The 14,527-nt window shown below is 35.8% G+C and overlaps 1 protein-coding gene across 2 annotated transcripts in view; it reads left to right on the top strand.

Annotated features, from left to right (window-relative positions):
* PTN (pleiotrophin) overlaps window positions 1–14,527 on the top strand; it is a 102,697-nt gene that overhangs the window by 61,485 nt on the left and 26,685 nt on the right. The gene's annotated exons all lie outside the window — the stretch shown is intronic.

The raw sequence follows: 14,527 nt of genomic DNA, 5'->3' as shown, positions 1-14,527 counted from the left end.
TCTTTGTCCCATCTTTGGTTGGTTGGCGCTTAGTTTGCTTTCATATATTTGCAATTGTGAACTGTGCTGGCATACACATATGGGCACAGATGTCATTTTTATAAGTTGATTTCTTTTCCTTTGAGTAGATCCCCAGTATTAGGACTGCTGGATTGAATGGCAGTCTACATTTCTAATAAGCACCTAGGTGATGCTGATGCTACTGGTCCTCAGAATAGCACTCTGTATAGCAAGGGGTGACAATGACAGGTGTATGTATCATCTTCAGAGCTTTATAAAAATCCACAGTAGCCAGTTCTTAGAACTCCTTGAATCACAATCAAAAGCAATGAAATGGTCTCTTATTTCTTTTATGAATAAAAGCTTCATCATTCTAACCAAAATTATCTGAAAGAGTCACATGATGTTCTATTTCTGAGAAGTGTCATTGTTATTGCATCCTTTCGAGTGATACCAGATCCCTTAGCAGGGACTCGGCTCCTTGACTCTTGGACAGAGTCTTGTCCCTTACACTGTATCAGCTCCAAAAGCCTTTTATTATTTCACATGGAATATTTATGAGACTCTTCTAACATAATAACTTGGCTGGGTCACACAGGATATCCCTTGGCCAAAAACAGTCTTTACACCAATGCTACCTTAAATTAATAATTGTTTCTGTCTAGTACTTTTTAATTCTGTTTGCTTAACAGCCCATCATATCAAATAAGACCAAGAGAATACTGAAGGAAGAAAATAGATTTTTTAATGAGGATCGGGAATTGCAATATTATCTTGTTTCTGCTAAAGATAAGATGATTTGCCTGCTTTGTGATAGTGCAATGTCAACATCAAAGAAAATTCAATGCTCATCAGCACTGTAATACTCATAAGGACCACAAATATTGATTAGAGGGAGAGGTGCAAATGATTGTATTACAGAAATTAAAAGATGAAAAGCAAAAGCAAAGATAATTCTTTCAGGCAGCAATAAGACCTGGAAATAATGGCACTGAAGCAACTTATAAAGTAGCTTATATACTTGAGAAAAAGGGGAAGCCATTCAGTGATATAGAAATTGTGAAAGAATACATTGTCAAAGTTGTAGACCCCAATGACACTTAAAGTACAAACAACTGCCTCTTTCAAGGAGAGCCATAACTGATTAGCAGCCTGAATTAGCCTTCAACTTAACAGAAAAACTTTATGTAATACTTCAAAAGGAAAATATATATTAATATTATTCAATCACTTTGGATGAATCAACTAATACTACTGACTTGGTACAGGTTTTATACTTCATTCAGGTCATAACAGAAGATTTTCTTTGCTACGAACAGTTACTCACTTTGGGCACTCTTGCAAACTGAACATGGGGAATAGATATCTTCAACAACTTTCAAGATAAATGTGAAGTTGGACTGAATTTGGTAAATTTAGTGGGTGTATGTGCAGACCGTGCACCTTCCATGGTAGAAAAACATGAAGGTTTTATTGCACAGAATAAAAAACAGTATTAACAGACCGAGATGCTCTCATTTCTTTCCCTTGTATCTCACATCAGCAAAATCTCTGTGCTAAAGCTACTATTTTAAGTGACACTTTGCAAGAAATTATAAGTATAGTGAACTATATTCATGCAAATGCAACATGGAATCATCAGTTCATAACATGCTAAAGTTGAACAGTGAGTTATTCAGAGTGGATTTCCCATATCATTCTAAAATGTGTTGGCTATTGCCGGGACAGGTGTTAGCCAAAATTTTATCTCTGTAAGAACACATAGTTAAATTTTATGAAGAACAGAATCAGCAATGTGTATTATTGAAAGAAGATTTCTATAGGAATGCAGCATTTCTGTGTGATATCATGTCAAACCAAAGTGACTTGAATATTTATTTCTTTGCAAGGTAAAACTAAGTCTGTATATGATATGTGGCAAAAATCCAAGCATTTAAAAAAATCTATCTTTTTTCAAACCACTTCTTCAAAAGGAAATTTTGGATGAACATTTTCCCCAGTTAACAAAGGTCATTGATTAGCAGGATGATACATGAAAATCATTTGAAGAATACGCACCTGTTAGAGACCTATTAATTGGAGAATACAATGAAAGGTTCAGTGACTTTGAGAATCATGACATCACTCTCAAATTAGCATTTCAGCCTTACCTACTGGTTATCACCAAGGCACCTAAAGAACTACAGATGGAGTTGATTGATCTCTCAGTAAATGACATTTTAAAGTCATTGTTTGATGCTAAGAAAGATCCAACTGAAATATGGGAAAATGCAGTAGGATACCCACGCCTTTGGCAACATGCCTGAAAGATGCTTTCTTGCTTTTCAACTACTTATTGCTGTGAATCTACATTCTGCTACCTAACCCAAATCAAGATACCCTTAAGGTCACAAATGACTGATACCCATCTAGAGGATCAACTGAAACTGTGGACCTCCATGTTGCAACCAAATATTCAAATGCTTTCTAACAAAAAGCAGACACAACAAAATCATCAAAAGGTTAGTTAACTCTAAAATGAAGAAATAGTTTTCATTTTTTGAATTATCAAGTACATAGTAGTTAGATTTTTACAAAATAATGTATATTTTTAGTATAGCTAATTGACATTTCTTGAATGTGGCCTTATTTGATTATAGCTAAATTAGTTCAGCCTTCCAACATGAAAACATTCCCCATCCTTTGACTAGTCTGTCTCCTGATTGTGTCCTTTTTCATAGTTCTTTGGTGTCTACTCTTTTAAAGCTTTACTGGGTTTGACAAAGCATAAAGTTCAGATCTTTAATCTGTGCATTTGATGACTTTTGATTTATGTAGATACTTGTGACATTATCTTCACAATCAAGATGATGAATATGTTCATCAGCTCCAAAAGTTTTTGTATGCATCTTTACAATTTTCTCTCATGCTCCTTTCCTCCTCATCTCCCCCAAATTCCATATCCAAATAACCACTGATCTGTTTTCCTGTAGCTATATATGACTTTGCATTTTCTAGAATTTTATGTAAGTAGAATCATATAGTACTATGGTCCCCAACCCCCAGACCATGGACTGGTACTGGCCCTTGGCCTGTTAGGAACTGGGCTACACAGCAGAAGGTGAACGGTGGTTGAGCAAATGAAGCTTCATCTGTATTTACAGCTGCTCCCCATCACTTGCATCACCGCCTGAGCTCTGCCTCCTTTCCGATCAGCTACTGTCTCCCATCACCCCCAGATGGGACTGTCTAATTGCAGCAACACAATCTCAGGGCTCCCACTGATTCTGCATTATGTTGAGTTGTATAATAGTAGAAATAAAGCACACAATAAATATAATGCACTGGAATCATCTTGAAACCATCCCCCCACCCACCCACTGGTCCATGGAAAACTTGCCTTTCATGAAAGCAGTCTCTGGTGCCAAAAAGGTTGGGGACTGCTGATACAGTAGATGTTATTTTTTAAGAACTTCTTTCACTCAGGATAATTATTTTAAAATTCATACGTGTTGCATGTATCAATAATTCTTTTTATTTATTTTTTTCTTAGGATAGCATTATATGAATATACCACAATTTATTTATTAACTTACCTGTTGATGGACTTTTTGGTTATTTCCAGTTTTGGATATTACAAATAAAGCAAGCTGCTATGGACATTTTTGTACGAGTCTTAGTCTGCATATAAGTTTTCATTTCTTTTTGGAAAATAGTGACTTAGTAGAGTGGCTGGGTTGTATGATACATGGATTTTTAAACTTTTACAGAACTGCCAAAATGTTTTCCAAAGTGGTGTTTGAAACATTTCATAGTTCCACTCCCAGCATATGAGAGTTAAAGTTGCTCCACATTTTTGCCAACACTTATTATGGTCAGTCAGTCAATTGAGTGGCCTGTGTGGTGGTGTCAGATTGAGGTTTTTGTAATATTGTTGGGACATCCCTTCATACACTTATTTGCAATCTGTGTATCTTCTTTAATAAAGTGTTTGATTCTTTTGCTCATATTTTGTAGTGCTTTCTTATTACAATTGAATTATAAATGTTCTTTATGTATTTTAGATAAGTCATTTGACAAACACATATTTTGCAAATATATGCTTATATAATTGATATTTACATATTGATTTTGTATCCTGCAGCATTACTAAACTCACTTATTGGTTCTGGTAGTTTTTTGAGGATTCCATTGAATTGTAAATAGAATCCTATTCCTTGCAGGCTCTTTGTTAATTCTAAGTATCAAATTGAGAAAACTGGTACAGACTTTCAGACCTTCTGGATGTAATCAAACTGTACTGGGTAAAGGTTTTCTGTGATTTTTTTTTTTTTCACTGTCAAAAGCGATAATTGTGAATCAAATTCACTGAGTACCGTTATATATCCCATCAGAGGACACTAAACAGTTCACTGATACCATGCACCAGTGTCAGTCAATTTGCATGAGTCTAGTGAGACAGAACACTCACACAGGTTAAGCAAAGCAGCTATACAACTCACAGAGAGCCATCAAGGGACAACAGAACCCTAGAATTCATGGCAAGCCAGTCCCCCAAAGCTCATGAAAGCTGCCCAGGGCAGATGGTGTCTCTTCTGCATGTGCCCATGTTGCACTGTAGCAGAGGGACCCCAAAAGACCACCCCACCTGGTTTTATACCCACAGGCACCTGGAACCTCTGGGCAAAGGTGTTGCAGGACATTCCGTTCTAGGAGAGATGGGAACAGATCCTGGGCTATTCTGATCAGTCCTTTTTTAACTCAGGATGTCGCATTCCCAGCATATTCTACAGTTATTCTTGAACTATAAATAGAGAAAGGCGGAAGGGCTGGGGCCATCCAGGGATTGTGCTGCAATAATCAATGTTTTTTCTGGTACAAATTTAATCATTTGTAATAGACCAATCAACAAATTGAGGTCCCTCTTCAAAATTCTCACTTCCTAGATAGGGCACTTTCCTTAGGAGTTTGACCTCTGTGGCAAATGTTGGACAGCTGCTTCTCTGAGTTGGTGCTTGAAGCTGCTCTGAGACATCCCTCCCTCCCACACGTAAACAAGACCAGCTATATGTTCTTTATTCTTTACCTCCCACCAGCTACATAACATGTGGGACTCTTCATTTGCTTGGTGGTGTGCCAGTGAACCTGAAAATCTGCATGCTGCTTTGTTAATTATATTTTTAATCGAGTCACCTCATCTAAACAAATAAACCACCAGTTATTAGAAATGCCATCTGAACTCAGTAGTTAATAAAGCTGTACTGATTTGTTTCAGAAGTGTACAAAAATGTGATTTGTTTTAGAAGTGTACACAATCTTGACAGAAATACCTTTTTATTTGAAGCTGCAATTTACACATTTTTAAATGTGGTTTCTTACTGAGCTAGGCTGCATGAACATGGATTTGTATTTTAGTCAAGATCAGGCATTTATCCATGACATGTTAATACCAGAGATTTTTGTGTTTAGAAACTAGTTCAGTTTGCCAATACAGAAGGTTTCTTTTAGTTTTTACTGCCAAAAATTGAGAAGTCTCCTTTTAATTTTCCACAAGAGATTTTGGCAAGAATATTAGACTCTTTTTTTATCATAAACACTTTTAGTTATAGTGTTTTTATATCTCGCAGAAAAATATGGTGTATACTCTTACTGCCTCAGTCTCCTTAATGTGTCCATAATCTTGTAGAGTTCACAATATCATATATAATTCCCATTTGAGTCTTCCTTATAGCTTAGGATATTATCTTGCATATAGTAGGTGGTTGCTAAATATTCACTGATACTAATTTTGATTTCAAAGCTTTGTCGGCTATGGCTTCAGCTTATCTATACTACACTTTCTCCTTTTACTACTAAACTGAACTATTTACTTCAAATTGGTCTCTTGATTTCACACCTGAAACTTTGGTTTATTCTATTTTTTCCATCGGAAATACTTTCCACTCCAGACTTAATTATCCAAATCCAAACCATCTTAAAAGGTTGCCTTACCACCTCCCTCTTTATGAAACTGCCTCCTATATTTTTTCAGAAAGATACACACTCTTTCACCTCCACTCTCTTCCTTTAGGAACCGCAAGAACTACCACTGATGGAAGACCTAGTATGTTCCTGGCAAGATGCCAGGCATTTTATACATTATCTCATTGTAATCTTCAAACAAATATGAGCTTGCATAATAAAATTCTAAGTTTTCATGGAGGAGGATACAGACAGTAAAAGAGATTGACGACTTTGCCCAGATCAGAGATATAATAAGTGATGAAGCCAATGTGGAAAAATTTTGACTGACTTCAAAACCTTTTCTCTTTCTGCGGTGTTAATATTTGTTTCTAATACCTTACAATTTTCTGTCCTGTATTCCTCATAATTATAATAATACTTGTTAGGATATGTGTTTGATCTTTGATAAGAGGATAAAATCATTTCAGATTCTATTGTAAAGTATAGTATACTTAAAATATACACTTATAAAATTCATATTTTAAAATATAATTCCACAAAATATTTATTGAGTACTTATGAGTAAGGCATTTTGCATACTCAAAATATATTTCATATTTATATCACCATCCTTGGGGCATTTTCCCTATTCTACCTTTTTAAGAGCTATTGTTGTATGTTATTGCCATATCCCCTACTGGATAGACTCTGATATTAGCTGGCCCAGTGGCTTTTAAACTTATTTTTCTTTTTTCATAAATAAGATATTACAAAGAAGTCAATAAGTGTCATAATTAAAGAGGAGCTGGTCTGGTGGCAGCTGCGGTAAGGACAGGAGAAGCCTGGAGGGGGTGTCGATGCCCCTGCTCAGGACCCTCCCAGGGCCTTGCCCAGCCCTTGATGCCCCTGTGTGGAAATATCAGTGCTCTAAAAATCACTGCTTTAACCCACTTTTGATTTTCTAGTGAAAATCAGAGGAAATTTGTGTGTGTATGTGTGTGTGTCTGAAATTTGGAGGTCCTAGAGCTTGCTTTTGGCTCCTAATTGTAGTACTGCAGTATTTTTATAATAAACAAACATCCAAAAGTGAACTGAAATACTCAAAACATCCACAAGACTGCTAAACAGAAATAAAAGCAAAGCCAAACAAATAATAACTAAAGTGCTATATAAGGGATATTTCGATGAACTATTGACTATGGTGGTGGCTGACCCCTTGGTGGGGAAATCCGGTTTTAGCCATGTTGATATAACATGTGTGTAGCCTTTTACGCTCTTGATGGTCTTTTGTTGCCTCTTCACCACCCTACTTAGTGACTTTGTGTCTCTCTCTTACAGCTCCCAGGATTAGCTCATTTCCTCGTTCTTGTGAGGTCCATTCACTGTTACTTGTTACTGTCCACTGTACACTCCAACAACATTTTGTCACTAAATATTTTACAAACACCACCTCCACATATTTGCTTACATGGTCCCTTCTGCCCGAAATTTCCTTCTTTGCCTCCCTTTTTCACTCAGAAGACTTCAGCTACTTCTTATTTTTAAAAAGCTGATAAAAAATATTTTCCAACCCTCTACCATGCTCAATCTTGCTAAGGAAAATTATCACTTGGGCTTACATACTCATGTACTCAGATAGCACTGGGTGTATAATTTTTCATATTTGCCACAGTGAATCATAATACTTGTTTATCTATTTTTTCTCCAAATTAGACCAAGAGTTTTTAGGAAGAGGGCTGTATCACATCCATTTCTCATATTCCCGTTCTCCACTACAGACACAGCCCTTAGTAGGTACTCTAAAAATTGGTCAATGAAGGCCTAAGGCAAATGTCCTAGAATATCACACTTCTCCAGCAGGTGCCACCATGCAACTGACATTTTTCAGCCTAAAAGTTCCCTGTTTTTGAGACATTGAATCATCCAAAATTAAATAAATGACCTACTTGATTAATCTAATTGATATGCACTTAGTGAAAATCAGAGATGGAACACTGTTGAATTCATTTCCATGCTCAAGCAGGGTACACCTGAGGGTGTATAGACATGCACTTGGGACTCTTTTGTTTCTTGGCGTGGTGTTTAAACAAAGTTGCTCAAAAAGGCCAAAGTGAGTTGCTGATTTAGCAATAGATTCCATCATAAACATAATGCCTGCTTCTGTGAGACTGTAGGGATCTAGGGCAATGTCAAACCGTGTGACACTCATAGAATTAAGTACTAATGAGAATAAAGAAGGGTGACAAGAGATAAATCATCATTATTAAGTAAATTTATAAAGTGGAAAGCTAAAATAAAATTGGAATATTTGCCAAACGGACTTTTTGGCTTGTAACCTTAGAAGAAAACTACTCTTAACAAGTCTCTGTATTTCATAAGCAAGGTGGAGAAAATTGACTTAAATTTAAAAATGAGCTTTTCTAAAATCAAGGTCCTTTAGGTTTAAAAGCAAAAAAATGAAAATGTCTTATAGTTCCCATTGAAGATAATGCCCAGCGCTCTGCAGATCCCCTGGAATGTCTTTTTACATTTCCGTGTACCTCCCACCTCTAGTTTTCAATTTGGTTTCCATAGCCAGCACCTGCTGCTGTTCTTCTAGGCCTGCCCTCTTAGGAGAGAGAGATAATTAGCATATAAAAATAAAGATGTAATACGTGCAACATTAATTCAAGCCAAGGAAAAACAAAGCCAGGTGAGGGGGTGGAGATGTGTGGGTGGGTGCTATTTTAGATACCGTGTTCAGTTATCATATTGGATGCTAGGCTAGTTTTCTGCTTTTTAATTTATTTTATTCATTTGTTTAACAAATATATAAATGACTATATAAACACTGTTCTAAACCTTACAAATGAACCAAAAAAAAAATAATGTTCTGTCCCTTAAAGCTATGGTCCCCAACCCCTGTGCTGTGGACTATTAGGAACCAGGCCACACAGCAGGAGGTGGAGCCTTATCAGTATTTACAGCCTCTCCCCATTGCTTACATCGCCACTGGAGCTCCGCCTCCCCCCCTACCTCACAGTCTATGGAAAAATTGTCTTCCTTGAAACCAGTCCCTGGTACCAAAAAGGTTGGGGACTGCTGCCTTAAAAGATGCATTGATTACTGAAGGATGATGTATATAATGCTTGTGTATACACGTGCATGCTATTGTATATACAAGTGCTTGTGTATACACACACTATTTTATATATATGCATACACAAACACAATCACAGTCACACATGCCACACAGAAAATTAAACTATTATTCAAAAGCTTTTGATAGAACTTCATCAGTTGAGGCTAGTCTAAGTATCAGTTATTCTAATAGGACCTCAAAGGTCCATGGCTTATATTGCTGGTAGTTTTCCTAATATGAGAATTTGCTTCTTTACTGGTGTGTGGGAACCAGCCAATTAGCTATTGAAGAACTTTAGTTGACTTTTCTCAGTATCCGTCTCTCAGGATAGCTTTGTTATTCTCTACTTTGTTTATCACAATTATAATGTGATTTTAGTTTATTTTAACTTAATTTATTTTTTCAGGAAGAAAAAGCTGTAAAAGAGTCAACTGCTAATACTGATAATGAAGGAAGAGAAATTGAAAGAGTCTAAAGATGTGATGGTTATTAGATATAATGGTCTAGGGAGCTCATGCCATTTTCTTTTCCATTTTATATGCTACATTTTATGGAATCAATAATATGCCACTTTGCCTCTGATCCCAAAACATTGTGTGGGAGATACTATACCCTAAGAAAAATATGCTTCAGAGAAATTAAATGTATTGCTTCACATTACCTAGCCAGAGTTGGGATTCTACCTCAGGTCTGACTTACTCTAAAACTCTTTCTTGTTACTTTATACTAAGTAGCAGCAGATGTATATGAAAAGAATTAGGAGGAAACTAGAAAATTCTAAAATTCTAAAAGTCAATCTCCATTTCCTTTTGATTATAATAAATTAAAGTAGTAAAGGAATAATACAAACAACCCAAGTCCGTTTTGAACTTACTTGGCATCCCAAAATAATTGAATAAACATACTTTTACAGTCACAATCATATCATAAGGAAAAAACCAAATGCATTCCCTTTGAATACATTTCTCAGTTGATTTATTTTTTCCTTTCTCATTCCTGCATGCTTCTGTATATTTAGAGTTGACTTTAAAGTAGAGAGCAATTTTCCAGAAACCTACACATTCTTGTAAAGATTAATAGGGGCCAGAGGTGAAAGTCTACATGCTTTTAGTCAAAATGGATTTTCAACTATATTACCAAGTCAAAAACCATGAGAAAAGAACATTGTGATATCATGTTTAAATAAATGAAGGGTAGCCATTGTGTTTCTTGGGTAAGGCTAACATTTCTTAAAAATTATTATTTATTTGTTGGATTTCAATTTGAAATTATGACATGACATGTTAGTATAGATTATAAACCAGTAAGATTTCACGTTTGACCAGGTTGCCTATTAGTGAGCCAATATAAGTGAGAAATAGTTTGATATTGGTCAAACGTAAGAAAATTAAGTGGATCCAGAGATTGTAGTTGAGTGAGGAGAACAAGGTCAATCAGGAGAAGGAGAAGTGGATGGCTAATTACTGAATTCTAGAATTACAAAAGCTTAGAGGCAAAAGCATGACCATTCAGTCTCATGAAAGAACACTGAGGAAGGAAAAATAATAACTGGGGGCCCATGATGAAAAATATTTATCAGTAGGAGATACCACACTCCACTGGGTCTTTCTCAGTCATGTCTGTGAAACCATCTGAGACCCACCTACCTAAATAGTCCTCCTCGAATTACGCTTATCGCATCATTTTTAATTTTTCTCACCAATTTACCACAGTCAGAAATTATATTGTTTATGAATCTGTTTACTTGTGTATTTGTTTACTTGCTATTTTCTAGCTTGCCCACTAACTGTAAGCATCATATCAGGAATCTTGTCTATCTCGTTTAAACTCCTTATCTCCATTGCCTAGAACAATTTATGCCACAAAGGATTCAACTCTTACAAATATACAGTTTTTGAATAATTTAGTAAGTTGATACAGTTTGTAATGATTCAAATTTCAGTTAATATTAACGTAAGTCAATATTTGTGATGTGCTTAAAACAGGTCCTTGAATTAAAAAAGTACCATAAATGTATTTATTAACTGAATGAACATTGTTCTAATGGGCTGTACTGATCCTCACTGATGAAATCAGGATTGGTCATCTTTCAACTAAATCAATTATTTCTGATAAGTATAAAAAAATAGGCATTTGATTCAATTATAAAATAATCAGGGGAATGATGATAGTTGATGTTCCATAACAGAATTTCTAGCTATACGTGGGTTTGTTTGCTTTATAAGGAACTTCAGGGAAATTAAATCTTTGACCTTAACTGAATCCCTGTCATAAATTTATTTACAACCAAGAAAGGGAAAGGCAAAATAGTTGCCCTTCCTTATACTTCATGACATTTTGTACTTATCACAGGATAATGAATTCTAATTGGCTTTATTTGTCACTTAAACTTTATATAGCACAGGCTACATGAGAACAAGCCAACCTGTATCTTATCACTTGTCACTGTTGTATCTTGAGAACATGGCTCAGTGGCTGGCATAGGGTAGATGCTCCCAAAATGTATAATGAAATCATTTTGGGAGGAAGGAGGTGTCAGGATGGTTTTAGGATATTCCTGAATCCTCACATAAAAACAGATGGACTACCTTGATTGACAGCAAAACCAAAACCCAAGGGCAAGATTTAAAGCAAAACCAGGACAGATTCTTTTTCCACAAACCTGAAAATAAAGTGAATGAGAGAAAACCACTAATAATCACCAGACTTGCATGGTATTGGTGTTTGAACAAAACAGGGCACAAGGAAGCAACAAAATAACCTACAAACCTGATGGTGGGAGAACCCCAAACAGCGCCAAAGGCACCACAAATCCTGGTGGGCCAATTTCAGAATAAAAGCTGACCCACAGGGACTCCCTCCCAGGACAGGAAGCCACAGTGAGGATAAACTGCTGGGACTAAAATAAAAATTGACCATAGGAGCAACAATAGAAGCCAAAGAAAGGGAAGGAAAGTCCAGATAAAAGTAAGGAGAGGAAAATAGAACCTGGAAATTTCAGAAAGATAGCTGCGGTATTTTAACTATTATGTGAAAAAAATAGAGTGGATTTTGTGAAATTAGAAAAGCTATTTGAACATAAATATGAGTGAGAGAAAGGTATTAAGGTCAAATGTCATACAAAGTAACTATGAAAAGGCTAGAATAAAGAGAAAAAGAAGTAGACTAATATCCCTATAGGCAATGAAAGAATTATTGAACGTAAGAAACAGAGCAAAACAAAATTCCTTATAACATATTGTTTCAAAATGAGCTAGAAAAACATTAGAGAAATGATATGACAAGTAAAAGAACATCATAAATCATAATTAGAAAAACTTAGGAATGAGGTGACAGAACTTAGGTAAGAATTAGAAATAAAAGAAAAATATTTTAGAAATGAAGACCAAACTAGAAGGAACACAAGATTGAATAAACAAATAAGTAAGAGCTTAGTGATGTAAAGCTAGAAATGCTGAGGTTAATACTCACTAGTGATAGCCCCTTTCTATTAATAACTTTGGGGGGTGTGTGTGTGCGTGTGTGCGCGTGTTGTTGTGTTGTTTATGGAAGGAAGGATTCTTTCTATTTCTGCCAAATAACCATGTCTCTTCAGTGGGCTCTGAGGCACCTCTGACCTCTCTTCCTGCTGAAGATGTTGTTACAGGACCGTTGAGGACCGTCCCGTTGCTTGGTCAGAAAATTGTCTCAAGAGCTGTGGGAATTTCCAGACTCTCACAGTAACATAGCTCACAACAGTGTAAATACTTAAGGTATTTGTAGGTAATTTTTGGACAAGGAGGAAAATTCTAACTTGGAAAGAAATACATTAGCATTTAAAAGTTCTGAATTGAAAAATTAATTTGCCTTTTAAGAAAACAGTTTCTGCCTTCAAAGTGGCTAGTCAGTGGAAGAAGGCTCTCAGACAGCCTTTGGGAAAAGCTGGAGGACTTCCACTTTGGTTCACTTTTACACTTAATAATTTTAAATGATACTTAAATGTGTTATGAAAATGTATAGTAGTATAGATGCACCAGAATACTCAACTCCCGGAACTCTGAGAAGACTTGCAAACCAGGAAGTCTAGACTGGCTTCTCATGTCATTCATGCCAATGAAAAAGCACAGGAAACCTTCAGAATCATTAGGAACTTTTCTGTGTAACTGTCCACGAGGTATAATTGTAAGAATTTAGCATGAGGAAGAAGACCAAAGCATCCAATATTCTGTTGTAGAAAGTGTTTGAGATGGTGAGTAGATAAACAAGGCTTGTGACTCAGTGAAAAAGCAGAATGACCGAAATATTAATTTTAATTGGTAAGTAAAATATGCTTCATCCACACCAAAGTCAAAAAAACCACCAATAAGGGAAAGCATGTCCAATGTCACAGAAGAGGAGACAAATTCGTGATGAGGATACATTTCACAGACATTTCTGAATGATAAAAATAAATTAGAGAACAGAGTAGTCTCAATCCCTCATAGATACGAAAGGTTTTATTGTTTACACTATAGAAAATGTAAAAACATGTAAACTAATCTATACAGTCTTTCCATGTAACAAAAGCATTTGTACCCTTTTAATATTATATTTTGAAATTAAAAAAAATGAACTAATGTGTTACCACTTCTGGAAAAAAAAATCCTTAAAGCTAATGGCCACAGGTCATCACTGTCATTTGTATATTAAATATAAAACACCATTAACACAGCACATGGAGAAAAATAACTGCCAGGCAAGTTGCTCTGGCCAACGACTTGGCATAGCCATTGAGAAGTAGGTTGTCCTGGGGCTTGGACTGAGACTTCTGCAAGGGTAATTTGGACATGATGACCATATTGTCACTTGGCTGTTGTGAGTGGCTTCCAGTTCTAGGAGAGTCTTTCTAGTGCTATCCTGGGATTTTGATTCACGTCAAATGTGGAAAATTTCAAATTATGAGTGAGTGTAAATGTTTCTGTGTACTAGAATTAGAGGATCTTTAGCACATGTGAATGTATAAGTACGTTTAATATGTATCACAAGTGTGCCAGCTCTACTCTGGGCTTCACTCTGCTGTAGATTGATAAATAATAGAATAATGATAGAATGATGGTAATGATCATGGAAAATGATTAAAAATCAGAGATGTTGGTCATTATTAATGCATCTAAACAATAAACATATACTTGTATAGATACTCTATTCATCATGTCCATTCAAATTAGCCCTGTGGACTGCAACATCATGGTTGTTTCTAGGAATCGTCAGGAATTTTGAAGATGGCTGTAATTGTTGATATTACCAAGTGATGTTATTAGCTTCACTCCTGTAGGAGTGTGCTCAAATACATGCCTTCAAAATTCTTTCAGTTCCATTATTCCCAAGTCATACTTGGCAAATGGTTGCAAAATCTTATGTGGAGAACTGTTGCATTTTGTCAGTGAATATGTGACTGATTACAGAATAGCACTTGTTTCAGTGGCTGTTGGTGAGAAAAGATAAAATTCTGCCCAAGACAATTGA

This window comes from Eulemur rufifrons, chromosome 29, assembly GCF_041146395.1.
Source record: "Eulemur rufifrons isolate Redbay chromosome 29, OSU_ERuf_1, whole genome shotgun sequence".
In the NCBI taxonomy this organism is placed as follows: domain Eukaryota; kingdom Metazoa; phylum Chordata; class Mammalia; order Primates; family Lemuridae; genus Eulemur; species Eulemur rufifrons.
The sequence above is the reverse complement of the archived record's forward strand: the minus strand, read 5'-3'. Positions and strand labels throughout refer to the sequence as shown.